We start from the raw sequence: 14,238 nt of genomic DNA on the forward strand, positions 1-14,238 counted from the left end.
GGACTATTGTGGCACAGGTGAAATTTATTACTGAAAGGCAGAGTCCTGTGCACACAATGTCCCTGGAGAGAGGAGGAGGAGGAGGGGACACCTGTGGAACAACTTGATGGACCTGCTTCTTAAGCTCGGGCTCCTGCAGTCTCCCACAACATACCGTACCTCTGTGGCTGGGCAGTGCAAGAGGGCAGGAGAACTATAAGGATTATTTCAGTATATGACCCCCCCACCCTCCCCACAGTCCTCTCAACAGCTGACAAAGCACCTGTCTTCTGTTACTTTTCAAGCACACAAGAGACCTAAAGACAATTAAGGACCAGTCTCTATCATCTTCAGTAAGGGACCTAAAGACAGTCAAGGACCAGTCTCGTCATCATCTTCAGTAAGAGATCAAAAAGTGGATATTTTCTGCCCACAGATCATCAACAGCTTGTTAACATAAACTGCAGCTCTGGCAACCAGCTGCCTCCAAAATCAAGATATCTGATGGAGGACAGAGATCAACTTCACTGCACAGAGAGATACTAAAGAGGTCCTTTACCATCACTGCACAGGGAGTCTCTACAGGACCATTTCCATAAGGAATTCAAGAATCCAGCATCATTCGACAGGCTCAGCAGGTGACTCAAGGACCTGCACTGCTGGATCTGCAAATTTTGACCTCTGATCCCAGAGTAGAAGGGCAAGGATTGAATGAACTGGTCACCTAGTGTAAGGAGCTTGTCTCTTCAAGTCTCCTTGATATTACCAGTGACCTCAAAGGGCCTTCATATAATCTGACTGTTGTACCCTTCCCCTCTTCCTGCAAAAGATGGGGTTTACATTGAGCTCCTTTGGCTGGCTACTGCTGGGGAGCCTCCTCTCCCAGGCGGCCATTTCTCCCTTCATCCTGACCCATCTCAGCACCAGGAAGAGCAGCTGCAAAGCTATCCCCAGCAGTATGATCCTCTGCCACGGGGTGGGCTACAGTAACATGAGGCTGCCCAACCTCTTGGGGCATGAGACTATGAAGGAGGTACTGCAGCAAGCTGGCTCCTGGATGCCCCTACTCACCAAGCAATGCCACCAGGAGACCAAGAAGTTCCTCTGTTCCCTCTTTGCTCCGGTGTGCCTTCTGGAGCTGGAAGAAGCTGTGTATCCCTGCAGGTCCCTCTGCCAGGAGGTGAGGGATGGCTGCACCCCCGTCATGGCAGCCTTTGGCTTCCCGTGGCCAGCGATGTTTAACTGCACCCAGTTTCCCTTGGAGAATGAGCTCTGCGTCCCTCCTGTGGCTGCTGGGAATAAACTTCAGGCCGTGGTAGAAGGTGAGTGAATGGTGCAGTCGGAGAAAAGGAAGCTCTTGGGTTACAGAGAGCCTTCTGAAACTTTGCTAGCCAAAAGGGCTAGCTATTGATGAAAACAGATGGTCAAATCAATTTTTTGTGGTTACTTGAGTTCGGTCCTCCTGTTTTTGGGGTTTTTTTTGTTACATTTGTACCCCGCGCTTTCCCACTCATGGCAGGCTCAATGCGGCTTACATATTGTATACAAGTACTTATTTGTACCTGGGGCAATGGAGGGTTAAGTGACTTGCCCAGAGTCACAAGGATCTGCCTGTGCCTGAAGTGGGAATCAAACTCAGTTCCTCAGGACCAAAATCCACCACCCTAACCACTAGGCCACTCCTCCACTGTTACTACTATTTGAGATTCTACATGGAATGTGGCTATTCCACTAGCAACATTCCATGTAGAAGTCGGCCCTTGCAGATCACCAATGTGGCCGCGCAGGCTTCTGCTTCTGTGAGTCTGACGTCAGACTCACAGAAACAGAAGCCTGCACAGCCTTCTACATGGAATGTTGCTAGTGGAATAGCAATTCCATGTAGAATCTCAAATAGTAGTAACATTCCATGTAGAATCTCCAATAGTATCTATTTTATTTTTGTTACATTTGTACCCTGCGCTTTCCCACTCATGGCAGGCTCAATGCGGCTTACATGGGGCAATGGAGGGTTAAGTGACTTGCCCAGAGTCACAAGGAGCTGCCTGTGCCTGAAGTGGGAATCCAACTCAGTTCCTCAGGACCAAAGTCCACCACCCTAACCACTAGGCCACTCCTCCACTGTTACTACTATTTGAGATTCTACATGGAATGTGGCTATTCCACTAGCAACATTCCATGTAGAAGTCGGCCCTTGCAGATCACCAATGTGGCCGCGCAGGCTTCTGCTTCTGTGAGTCTGACGTCAGACTCACAGAAACAGAAGCCTGCACAGCCTTCTACATGGAATGTTGCTAGTGGAATAGCAATTCCATGTAGAATCTCAAATAGTAGTAACATTCCATGTAGAATCTCCAATAGTATCTATTTTATTTTTGTTACATTTGTACCCTGCGCTTTCCCACTCATGGCAGGCTCAATGCGGCTTACATGGGGCAATGGAGGGTTAAGTGACTTGCCCAGAGTCACAAGGAGCTGCCTGTGCCTGAAGTGGGAATCCAACTCAGTTCCTCAGGACCAAAGTCCACCACCCTAACCACTAGGCCACTCCTCCACTCCTCCTCCACTATCCCTGTCAGTCCAGGGATAGTGGCATAGCGTTTGTTTTGTACATCTCATTATAACTTTTAGCATAGTAACACAGCAGGACCCCATCACCAGCAGCAGCACCACAATCACTGGCTAAGAATTATGTCAGAGCCTTGTGGCAGGGTCATGTTAGTTGACCTTCTCTTGGAAGCTTGACAGACCTCGGCTAGCTGCCTTGTGCCTTCTCCCTTTTGGCTCTTTAAAACCCATGTGATTCAGCGTCTAGGCTTCCTCAACTCTCAGGTACCCTCGCCAAATTCATTTTCCCTCTGTATGTTTTATTTTACTGCACCCTGCACACGGCTGGCACTGTAACTCACTACTTTAGTGTTAGATATAACAGGGGGGGGGGGGGGGCAGAGCCTTGAAAAGTCTTTGGGTGAGTCTAAATGGATGACTACAAACAGGGGAGCCAACTTTTCAAAATGATTGGGGAATGGATATAACCTTTGCCTGGACACATACAAGGAATTTTCTCAATATCGGGGGTGCTCATTCACCCACAAAGCCAGCTCCTATGCAAAAGCCTTATCTAGGGCTGACACTGCTGCTGAGAAGCCAATAAAAAGCTGGAAGGAAATTTGAGACCGGGGAACATATGACCGATCTTATCAGTTACATGTGGAGACTGAAGTCCAGGCAGTGTTTAGGGTGTCTCAGTTAGACAAAAAAGACACTGTGAGCAGAGAACCCTGTAAATGCAGTCCCATATTGCAATCTAAAAGGAGAAGGGCAGTTTTACTGCCCATCCTGTAGGGCGTGTTATTCCACTTTGTGGCAGAGGAATTGCCAGAGTGGCTTAGTTTGGCAGAAAAATGACATCACTGCACTGCATTGTTTTATTTGGAAAAAGGAGACACAAGACTCTGCAGGTAAATTTTTCTTAAACAGTAGAGGATATAACCCTATAACCACCTCTAGGCGTTGAGACAGTTACCTGCCTCCGTGCAACAGGGGGGGCTGGCCCCCCTTTCAAACTCACAAGTTAGACCAGAGGAGCCCCCCTCAATGTTGCATCAGGTGTCTAGCCTAAAACCAGCATTTTGCCATGCGGGATCAGCACTTCCATGACAGGGAAGACTTCTGGAGGTGAAGGGGGGGGGGGGGAGGAGGGAGGGTAGCCACCTCAGCTGCTCTATGCAGTTGACTAGTCTGCCTGTTGTGAAATTCAACTCTGCCTACTGGCAGTTAGGGGACTCGATCTCCCCCTCCCTCTCTCTCCCCTCTCCCTCCCTCTCTCTCCCCTCCCTCTCCCTCTCTCGGGGTCAGCCTTACTACATTGATAGGTAAGAGCAGGGGCGTAGCTAGGTGGGGCCACGGGGGCATGGGCCCCCACAGATTTAGCCCTGGCCCCCTCTACTTTCGACCCCCCCCCCCCTCCTGCCGCTGCCGCCGACCCTCCCCTGCCACTGCCATGTACCTTTGCTGGCGGGGGTCCCTAACTCCCGCCAGCAGAAGTCTTCTACAGCACTGGTCTCCGACACGTTCACTGATTTGTTTGTGTGAGTCCTGACTCCTGACGTCCTGCATGGGGCTACATACAGGACGTGCATGCAGGACATCAGGAGTCAGGACTGACAGAAACAGATCAGCGAACACGCCGGAGACCGGCGCTCAAGAAGACTTCAGCTGGCTGGGGTTGGGGATCCCCGCCAGCAAAGGTACCTTGCGGCGGAGGAAGGTTGGCGGTGAGGGGTCGAAAGTGGCGGAGGAGGATCGGCGGCTGGGGGAAGCGGGCTAAAATGTGCTCCCCCCACCTCGGGCTGTGGACCCCCCTCCCGCCGAGGTCTGGCTACGCCCCTGGGTAAGAGATATCCAGTTTACCCCACTTCCCCCACATCAAAGCAGGCAAGGAACTGGACAAGCCCTGCCTCATACTGTCTAGACCTTTTTTACTTTAGCCAATAGAACAACCTGAGACTGTTTAGAGTGTAAATCTCACGTCTGTGGTTGGTCCTCATTCTGATCAACCCACTGTGAGGAAAGCCATTGCACCCCTAGATGGACGGATTCAATAAATGCAGAAACCGATTATGATGGATTCTGTCACAGACATTCCACGCAGTGGCATAGCCATGGGTGGGCCCGGGTGGGCCAGGGCCCACCCTATTTGGACTCTGGCCCACCCAAAACTGTGCGCTCTTGCTATGGCTTGCAGAGGTCCTGAAACCCCGTCAGCTGAAGATTTCCTCCTTCTCAGGCAGCCAGTGCTCTTGCAAACGGCAGCTGGCATCACTTGCCTGGAGCTGAAACCAACACCAGCCCCTCTTCACATGCTTAGTTTTCATGCATGCACATCCTGCTGGCCGTGGCATCAGCTCAAGGAAAGTGCTGCTGGCTTGTTTGGAAGAGTGCTGACTGCGCAGGAGGAAATCTTTATCTGGCGGAGTTTGTAGATCCCCTCCTGCTCAGGTATTTAATATTGTGGGCTTGCAGGTGGAGGGAGGGATGAAGAGCAGAGCAGAAGGGGCCTAGGGACAGGGGGGGAGGCCATGAATTCCATGCCCACCCACCTTGGACTCAGGCCCACCCAAAATTGGCTGTCTGGCTACGCCCCTGGTTCCACCACTGTTTTATTAGAGCTCAGCCAAAAATTCAGACTTTATATTGAAAAGGAGGATCTTGTCCTGTTTCAGCATGCAAAGCCAGAGCCCCCTCCCCCCCCCCCCAAATACTGTGTCTATTTGAGCCTTCATCAAAATCCAGAGATGCCAAGTTACCCAGGTCCAGGCTGTAGATTTCGGTCCACTCCTGGTTTTGAACTTATATCCCAAAGCAGTCTGGGATGTGTAGTGCCTGATCCTGCCCATTTACATTTTTTTTTTTTAATTTCATTTGTATCCCACATTTTTCCACCTATTTCCAGACTCAATGTGGCTTACAATAGTTATCATTACAAGCATCTTTCAAGAGTGGAATTAACAATTAGTGACAAAAGAACAGATATAATATAATGGATATAATCAATTCAATAAATCAGAAAACAAACAGATTTTCAAGTAAGTATTGAAATGCTAGATTACCTATTATTGATTAGTGTGGTAAGTCCTATTAAAAAGGAAAGTCTTTAGTGATTTCCGAAAGTTGATCAGTGTTGCCAGTCTCATAATGCACCAGGATGGGGGTGATCAGAAATTTATTTATTTGTTGCATTTGTATCCCACATTTTCCCACCTATTTGCAGGCTCAATGTGGCTTACATAGTAGCGTAATGGCCTTTGCCAAGTCAGTTGATAACAGGTACAAGGTTATATTGTGGTCTGATGAGGTAGGTGTGCAAAGAAAAGCTACGAGAATGGTATGGGATTTGCGTTACAAGACGTATGAGGAGAGACTTGCGGACCTGAACACGTATACTCTGGAGGAAAGGAGAAACAGGGGTGATATGATACAGACGTTCAAATATTTGAAAGGTATTAATCTGCAAACAAAACTTTTCCGGAGATGCAAAGGCGGTAGAACGAGAGGACATGAAATGAGATTGAAGGGGGTAGACTCAAGAAAAATGTCAGGAAGTATTTTTTCATGGAGAGAGTGGTGGATGCTTGGAATGCCCTCCCGCAGGAGGTGGTGGAGATGAAAACGGTAACGGAATTCAAACACGCGTGGGATAAACATAAAGGAATCCTGTTCAGAAGGAATGGATCCTAAGGAGCTTAGACGAGATTGGGTGGCAGAGCCGGTGGCGGGAGGTGGGGATGGTGCTGGGCAGACTTATACGGTCTGTGCTGGGGCTGGTGGTTGGGAGGCGGGACTAGTGCTGGGCAGACTTATACGGTCTGTGCCAGAGCCGGTGGTGGGAGGCAGGGATAGTGCTGGGCAGACTTATACGGTCTGTGCCAGAGCTGGTGGTAGGAGGCGGGACTGGTAGTTGGGAGGCGGGGATAGTGCTGGGCAGACTTATAGGGTCTGTGCCAGAGCTGGTGGTTGGGAGGCAGGACTGGTGGTTTGGAGGCGAGGATAGTGCTGAGCAGACTTAAGAGCACAGGTACAAATCAAAGTAGGGTATACACAAAAAGTAGCAAATATGAGTTATCTTGTTGGGCAGACTGGATGGACCGTGCAGGTCTTTTTCTGCCGTCATCTACTATGGTACTATGTTACTATGTGTGTGTCAGGCTTTATAACACTTCACCCCTCCACCCTTATTCTGAATGTCTTCTTTTCATAATTGTTTGCTTAGTTCTTCTTTGTCATCCTTGATCTCTTTGTAACACCAATTGTATCTTGTACCCTGGAATGGCGAAGCCACATTGAGCCTGCAAATAGGTGGGAAAATGTGGGCTACAAGTGCAATAAAGAAAGAAAGAAATCTGCTGGGCCAGAACTTTTCTGAACCAAAGCAAATTCACTTTCATGAATTTGCCACATTTCAAAAGCCACCTATTTGAGACACCAGGAGCATTTTCCAAGCTTGTGGTCTGACTCTTCCTTCGAGTTTAAAAAAATACCAGTGGTGCAGGGCTGGGGTGGCAGGGGGGGGGGGGGTATTGACCTGTCCGTGACTGAAGGAGGAGGCTGCTCCTCACTTGGCCTGTGCTATGGTGGCTGGCGGAGCTCATCCTGCCAAACCCATGCTGTGGCAGCTGCTCCGTGGGAAGGTTAGGAGGGAAGCAGAGCATGAGGAGCAGTAAGATTTTGGTAGGTGTAGTGGCGGGGGATGGGGGCTATAGACAGAAGGTTAGCAAACCCCTTCCCAAGCCAGCAACTCTCTTATTACAAAAGCATCCTTGGCACCAGTTAATAATAAATTGTATTTCTCTATTTTCCTTCCGTGTACAACTTAGTCTTGTTACACTGAATTAAATTGTTCTGAATATATCCAGTAGAAACCTTGTCCCTAACCTGCTTCTGTGTGGCCTCTGCTGAAACTGGCCACAGCTCTGCTTGTGTCCTACACCCTTAAAGCAGACCTGGGAGCCCACATATCCCGACCTCAGCTCCTCTTCCTCACCCCATTCTCAGTACTAGACTCTAAAGCAATGTCTTCACCTCAGTCCTGACCAGTGCGTTTTTTCATAGCAAAAAAGGTGCCGGTACTCAAGTGCTAGGCCACCCTTCAGGGGTGGGGTGATCACTGAGGGACCCACCCCACAATAGCCAGGCCCCCTGCAACCAGTCACAGAACCTAAGACAAGGCAGATTTGGTGTGTAGAGCCTGAGCTCTTTCATTAAAACTTGGGGGTCCATGGCTCAATCTTAGCAGACAATGGAAAAGGTGCCGGTACTCAGTACCCCCTCAAAAAAAATCCCTGGTTCTGACCCACAGCACCCTCCAAAGGAGCCTGTGAACAGGAGGAAATTTAATGACATCCATTCTCAGGGAGTGAAACCTTCAATCAAAGTAAAATCTGGATCATCATTTTAGTTACATTTGTACCCCGTGCTTTCCCACTCATGGCAGGCTCAATGCGGCTTACATGGGGCAATGGAGAGTTAAGTGACTTGCCCAGAGTCACAAGGAGCTGCCTGTGCCTGAAGTGGGAATTGAACTCAGTTCCTCAGGATCAGAGTGCACCACTCTAACCACTAGGCCACTCCTCCACTGTTGCTACTATTGGAGATTCTACATGGAATGTTGCTATTCCACTAGCAACATTCTATGTAGAAGTCGGCCCTTGCAGATCACCAATGTGGCCACGCAGGCTTCTGCTTCTGTGAGGCTGGTGCAGGACATCAGACTCACAGAAACAGAAGCCTGCACAGCCTTCTACATGGAATGTTGCTAGTGGAATAGCAACATTCCATGTAGAATCTCCAATAGTAACATACATAGTAGATGACGGCAGCAACATTCCAAGTAGAATCTCCAATAGTATCTATTTTATTTTTGTTGCATTTGTACCCCGCCCTTTCCCACTCATGGCAGGTTCAATGTGGCTTACATGGGGCAATGGAGGGTTAAGTGACTTGCCCAGAGTCACAAGGAGCTGCCTGTGCCTGAAGTGGGAATTGAACTCAGCTCCTCAGGACCAGAGTCCACCACTCTAACCACTAGGCCACTCCTCCACTCTCTCTAGAACCAAGAATGTAAAGATGAGGCTCTATGCACAGACCTTATTTTTAAGCTGTGAGTCTGCATGAGTGAGGTAAAACATGTGGGTTTTAATGTCAGAGGCTGAGAGTGTATGATTCAGGTAAAACCAACATCTCACATGACACGGCGGCCTTGTCTGAGGCTCTGAGCTGTTCCTTAGCCTCTGGTGCCAACCCTCTTCCTAATGCTGTTCTTTCATTCTTTGCCAGAAGCTCCATGTGCCGCCTGCCAGGGCCAAGAGGACAGCGAGAAGGATTTCCTAGAAAACATTTGCAACAAGGACTTTGGTAAATTCTTCCTTATATTAAAAAAAATTCTGCATATGAAGTGAAAAGGACCTGTACATTCCCTTGAATAAAATAACATTATTTCATTGGACTATACCTCAATCTTGCTTATAAGAAAGGAAGCTTTCATCTCCCCCCCCCCCCCCCCACCCAAGAAACCAGTTGCTGGTGATAGGGTTCAAAATCCTATCTGTGGTCTGCAGCTGATGCTAAGGGGCCCTTTTACAGTTACTAAGCAGCAGTAAGCCCACCTCGGGATTCCTGCTCGCCAATCTGGAAGTACCACCAGGCTACTGCAGGAGCCTGGCGGTAGATCTAGGGTTACCATATTTTGTTCCCCAAAAAGGAGGACAATGCCCCGCCCCCTTTCACGCTCACCCGCCCCTTTCATGCCCCACCCTCTTTCACGCTCTTGCTCCGCCCCATCACATTTTCCCTTCCCCCCTGTCACACACCCCGTCACTCCCCCTCCCCGTCACCCCCTCCCCTTACCTTACTACTGCCCTAGTGGTCTAGTGACCTCTTCAGGGCAGGAAAGAGCCCTCTCTTTCCTGCCCAGAGTGCTGCTGCCCTGCATGCATACTTCCTGTTAGTGATCTCGGCGCCGATTCAAAATGGCCACCGAGAGTTGAAGTCTCGCAAGGTCACTTCAACTCTCGGCAGCCATTTTGAATCGGCGCTATGATCACAGACAGGAAGGATGTATGCAGGGCAGCGCTCCGGGCAGGAAAGAGGGGGCTCTTTCCTGCCCCGAAGGCGGAAGAGGTCTAGACCACCAGGGCAGTAGTAAGGAAGGGGAGGCTAGAAATCTGCCCGTTTGTCCGGATTTCTGGAAAACCGGCAGGCTGGCGGGCCATCCTATAGGACAGGCCGCCCACCAGCCTGCCCATTTGTCCAGAAATCCGGACAAATGGGCAGATTGGCAAAACCCGCCCGGTTGCCCGGACATGTCCTCAAAAAGAGGGGGGACAAAATTCAGGGGGGCCCGGTGCCGCAGTCCCCTCCCCCCACCTCCCTCCATCCACCACCAGGCCGGACCCCCCTGAATTCAAATCATAGCGCCACACCTCGACCTCGCTCCTTGTGAAAGAAGTGCAGCAGCGGCAGTCTGCAGATCGCCTCCCTTCAGGCCTTCCCTCCTTGTGTCCCGCCCTCGTCTGCTGTAACTTGCGTGAGAGCGGGACACAAGGAGGGAAGGCCCGAAGGGAGGCGATCTGCAGACTGCCGCTCCTGCGCTTCTTTCACACGGAGCGAGATCGAGGTGAGGCGCTATGATTTGAATTCAGGGGGGCCCGGCCCAGTGGTGGACGGAGGGGGTGGACGGAGGGGGGGCGGCAACGACAACAACCTCAGGGGGGGTGGCGGTGATGGTGGCGGGGCCCCGGGGGCGGCCTTACCCCAGGCCTTACCCCAGGCCCTACCCCAGGCCCAGCCCAGTCTCTTGGCGGCCCTGGTGAAAGGGCCTCAAAGTGAAGTGAACAACCTCTTTAAAGAGGCAGCATTTTGCAGGCAATCTCCATCCGTTGAAACCCAGACCCTGGAAGTGCATTCCAGAACTGCTCAGGGATGTCTTCCACAGTTTCCAGGTCTACAAGATTGCAATGTAGAAATCTAGTACACACATCTCCTCATCCCACTGGACAGTTCAGCAGAAAAATGAGATAATCCACTCACTCACCGCTAGTGAGCTGATAAACAATGAGGCTTCCAACACATAAGTACATAAGTATTGCCGTACTGTGACAGACTGAAGGTCCATCAAGCCCCGCATCCTGTTTCCAACAGTGGCCAATCCAGGTTACAAGTACCTGGCAAGGTCCCAAAACAGTACAATACATTTTATGTTGCTTATCCTAGAAATAAGCAGTGGATTATCCCCAAGTCCATTTTAATAAAGGTCTATGGACTTTTCCTTTAGGAAGCCATCCAAACCTGGTCCTGGAGGCCAGTGGCGTTCCTAGGGGGCCTGACACCCGGGGCGGATTGTCGATGTGCCCCGCCCCCTGGGTGCAGCACCCCCCCCCCCCCCGGAACAGCGCGACGCCCCCCCCCCCCCCGGTGAAAGAAACCCTGATCCCCTGGCGAAAGAACCCCCCCCCGGGTGCATGCCGCTGGGGGGGGGGGTGCCGCGCGCCTGCCGGCTCTTTGTTTTCATGCTCCCTCTGCCCCCGAACAAGAAGTAACCTGTTCCAGGGCAGAGGGAGCATGAAAATGAAGAGCCGACAGGCGCGCGGCACCCCCCCCCAGCGGCGTGCACCCGGGGCGGACCGCCCCCCCCTTGGTACGCCACTGCCGGAGGCCCCCCAACCAGTCAGGTTTTCAGGATATCCATAATGAATATGCATGATTGAGATTTGTATGCAGTGGGGGAGTATATGCAAATCTCTCTCGTGAATATTAACTGTGGATACCCTGAAAACCTGACGTGCTGGGGGGGGGCCTCCAGGACCAGGTTTGGGTTTACTGGCTTATGCACTCCATTGCCTCAGATACAAACTTAGATTTTGAGCCCTCCTGGGACAGAGAAATATCCAGTGTACTTGAATGTAACTCACCTTGAGCTACTACTGAAAAAGGTGTGAGCAAAATCTAAATAAATAAATAAATATAGGATGGGCTGGAGTGTAAATTTTAAGGGGCTTTGACGTTAGCTTCAGAACTTAGTACAAGAACAGTGCTGAGCAGACTTCTACGGTCTGTGGCCTGAGAATGGCAAGGACAAATCAAACTCGGGTATAAAGTATCACAAACCATGTAAACTGAGTTTAATCTGTTGGGCAGACTGGATGGACCATAAGGTCTTTATCTGCCATCATTTACTATGTTATTATGTTGCTACTCATTGGGATTCCGGAATCTTGTAACTCTTTAGGATTCCAGAATCTTCAGAACTTTCAGTATAGGAACAGTGCTGGGTAGACTTCTACGGTCTGTGCCCTGAGAAAGGCAGGGACAAATCAAACTCGGGTATAAAGTATCACATACCATGTAAAATGAGTTTATCTTGTTGGGCAGACTGGATGGACCGTGAGGTCTTTATCTGCTGTCATTTAGTGTGTTACTCTATGTTACTATGTTACTTTTTGGGGTTCTACATGGAATGTTGTTACTAACTGGGATTCCAGAATCTTGTAACTCTTAGGATTCCAGAATCTTCAGAACTTTTAGTGCAAGAACAGTGCTGGGCAGACTACTACGGTCTGTGCCCTGAGAATGGCAAGGATAAATCAAACTCGGGTATACATATAAAGTATCACATACCATGTAAAATGAGTTTATCTTGTCAGGCAGACTGGATGGACCGTGAGGTCTTTATCTGCTTGTCATTTAGTGTGTTACTCTATGTTACTATGTTACTTTTTGAGGTTCTACATGGAATGTTGTTACTAACTGGGATTCCAGAATCTTGTAACTCTTAGGATTCCAGAATCTTCAGAACTTTTAGGTGCAAGAACAGTGCTGGGCAGACTTCTACGGTCTGTGCCCTGAGAATGGCAAGGATAAATCAAACTCGGGTATACATATAAAGTATCACATACCATGTAAAATAGTTTATCTTGTTGGCAGACTGGATGGACCGTGAGGTCTTTATCTGCTGTCATTTAGTGTGTTACCTCTATGTTACTATGTTACTTTTTGAGGTTCTACATGGAATTTGTTACTAACTGGGATTCCAGAATCTTGTAACTCTTAGGATTATAGAATCTTCAGAACTTTTAGTGCAAGAACAGTGCTGGGCAGACTTCTACGGTATACCATGTAGAATGAGTTTATCTTGTCAGGCAGACTGGATGGACCATACAGGTCTTTATCTACCGTCATTCACTATGTTAATATCTTACCCTTCAGGAACTTGTTATATACTAATCAATTAGGGGTGGGAGGATAAATGGTTAAAAGTTTGATGACAAATGATATTCTTCAATAATCTTCATCTTTGTATAAGTGTTTACTTTGGATTGTCGTCAATAAAATGTTGAAACTTAAACGCTCCCCTTGCATATATGGGAGAATAACACTTAAGATACTTGAGCTGCCACTTCTGAATTCGGTACATTTAAGTGTGCCAAGTGTCAAGGGAAGTGTATATACCCTAGCAAAGACTGCTATCGCCAGAAGGCAAAATGCGACCTGATTTGCTGTTGGGGTTTTCTGTCTTCTGCAGGCCCTGAAAATGAGCATTCGCTCCACGTCCAGTGAGGAGGACACTTAAAGGTGACGCCAGAGATGAAGAGCAGGACTCTGTACAAGTACGAAGGCTGGTCGAGGAGGAGCTGGGGAAGACCATTCTCTGGCTGACGGATGGCGACTCCTGCACCTGCGAGGAGCTCAAAGACCAAGGAGCCACCTTCCTGGTACTGGGCCACCAGGTGGCCGGCAAGCTGGTCATCTCGTGGCTGAGGAAGTGGCAACGAGGCGAGAAGGAGCTGAGAAAATTCAGCAGGCTTGTGCGGAAGGTGCAGTGCTAGGGAGGGAATGGAGGAAGGAGTGCGGATACTGGGGTGATAGGGCCCAAATCTCGCCTTCTGTTGAAAAGTGGACTTTTCGTTCTGTCAGCACCAGAGCAGTGACCCATTTCATGTTATTAGTTAATGTAGGAATGTGTCGGTTTCTTTCTTGATCACAACTACATCATTAAGTTCAGAATATTTGAGCAGCCCTTTGATGTTAAACCTGAAGGAAATGAGCTTTGTCATTTCTGTACATTAGAACGGGACTTCCCAAATCTGTCATATAGGCCTATAGTATAAATTCAAATTATGTGCCCTCAAACATTTTTCAGCGCACCCTCATAGCAGAGGAGAAGGGTCACCTTCCTTGATTGGGGAACAGGAGGGAGGTGCCCTCTGTTGAGTTGGCATGGAGGGCCCTTACCTTCTCTCCTTTTATCTGCTGTGACCCGTTCCTGGGCTCTCATCTCCCCCCTCCTCCTATCATGGTTCAGTCCTCTTCCTCACCCTCCCACCCTCGTCCCATGGCCAGTTTCCACCTCTGACCTGTTTCCTGCCCTAATGGCCCGTTTCCTGGTTCCGTCACCCCTACACTACCATGTGCCCTATTCCCAGGCCTCTCCTGATCCCTTCTGCCCATGACCTTCCCTCACTCACTTTCTGTGACCTAGGAACTGGCCCACTGGTACCTTCCTTCCCATGGCACATTCCTGCATCCTACTCGCCCCCTAATTTATCTCTTGTCCAGGCCAAATGTCACATGGCTGGTTCTAGTCCCAAATCCAGTAGTGGTGCATATTTTCAGCCCCAGCCCCTGGTGATCTGTAGATGGCTGGCGGTAAGGTCATTGGCAGGGCTCATGCGGATTTTTCATGATATTGATACCATTTGCTCT

The 14,238-nt window shown here is 49.5% G+C and overlaps 1 pseudogene; it reads left to right on the forward strand.

Annotated features, from left to right (window-relative positions):
- Positions 1-808: 808 nt before the first annotated feature.
- On the forward strand, positions 809-13,361 carry LOC115468213 (annotated as a pseudogene).
- Positions 13,362-14,238: the final 877 nt, after the last annotated feature.

This window comes from Microcaecilia unicolor, chromosome 4, assembly GCF_901765095.1.
Source record: "Microcaecilia unicolor chromosome 4, aMicUni1.1, whole genome shotgun sequence".
Classification (NCBI taxonomy): domain Eukaryota; kingdom Metazoa; phylum Chordata; class Amphibia; order Gymnophiona; family Siphonopidae; genus Microcaecilia; species Microcaecilia unicolor.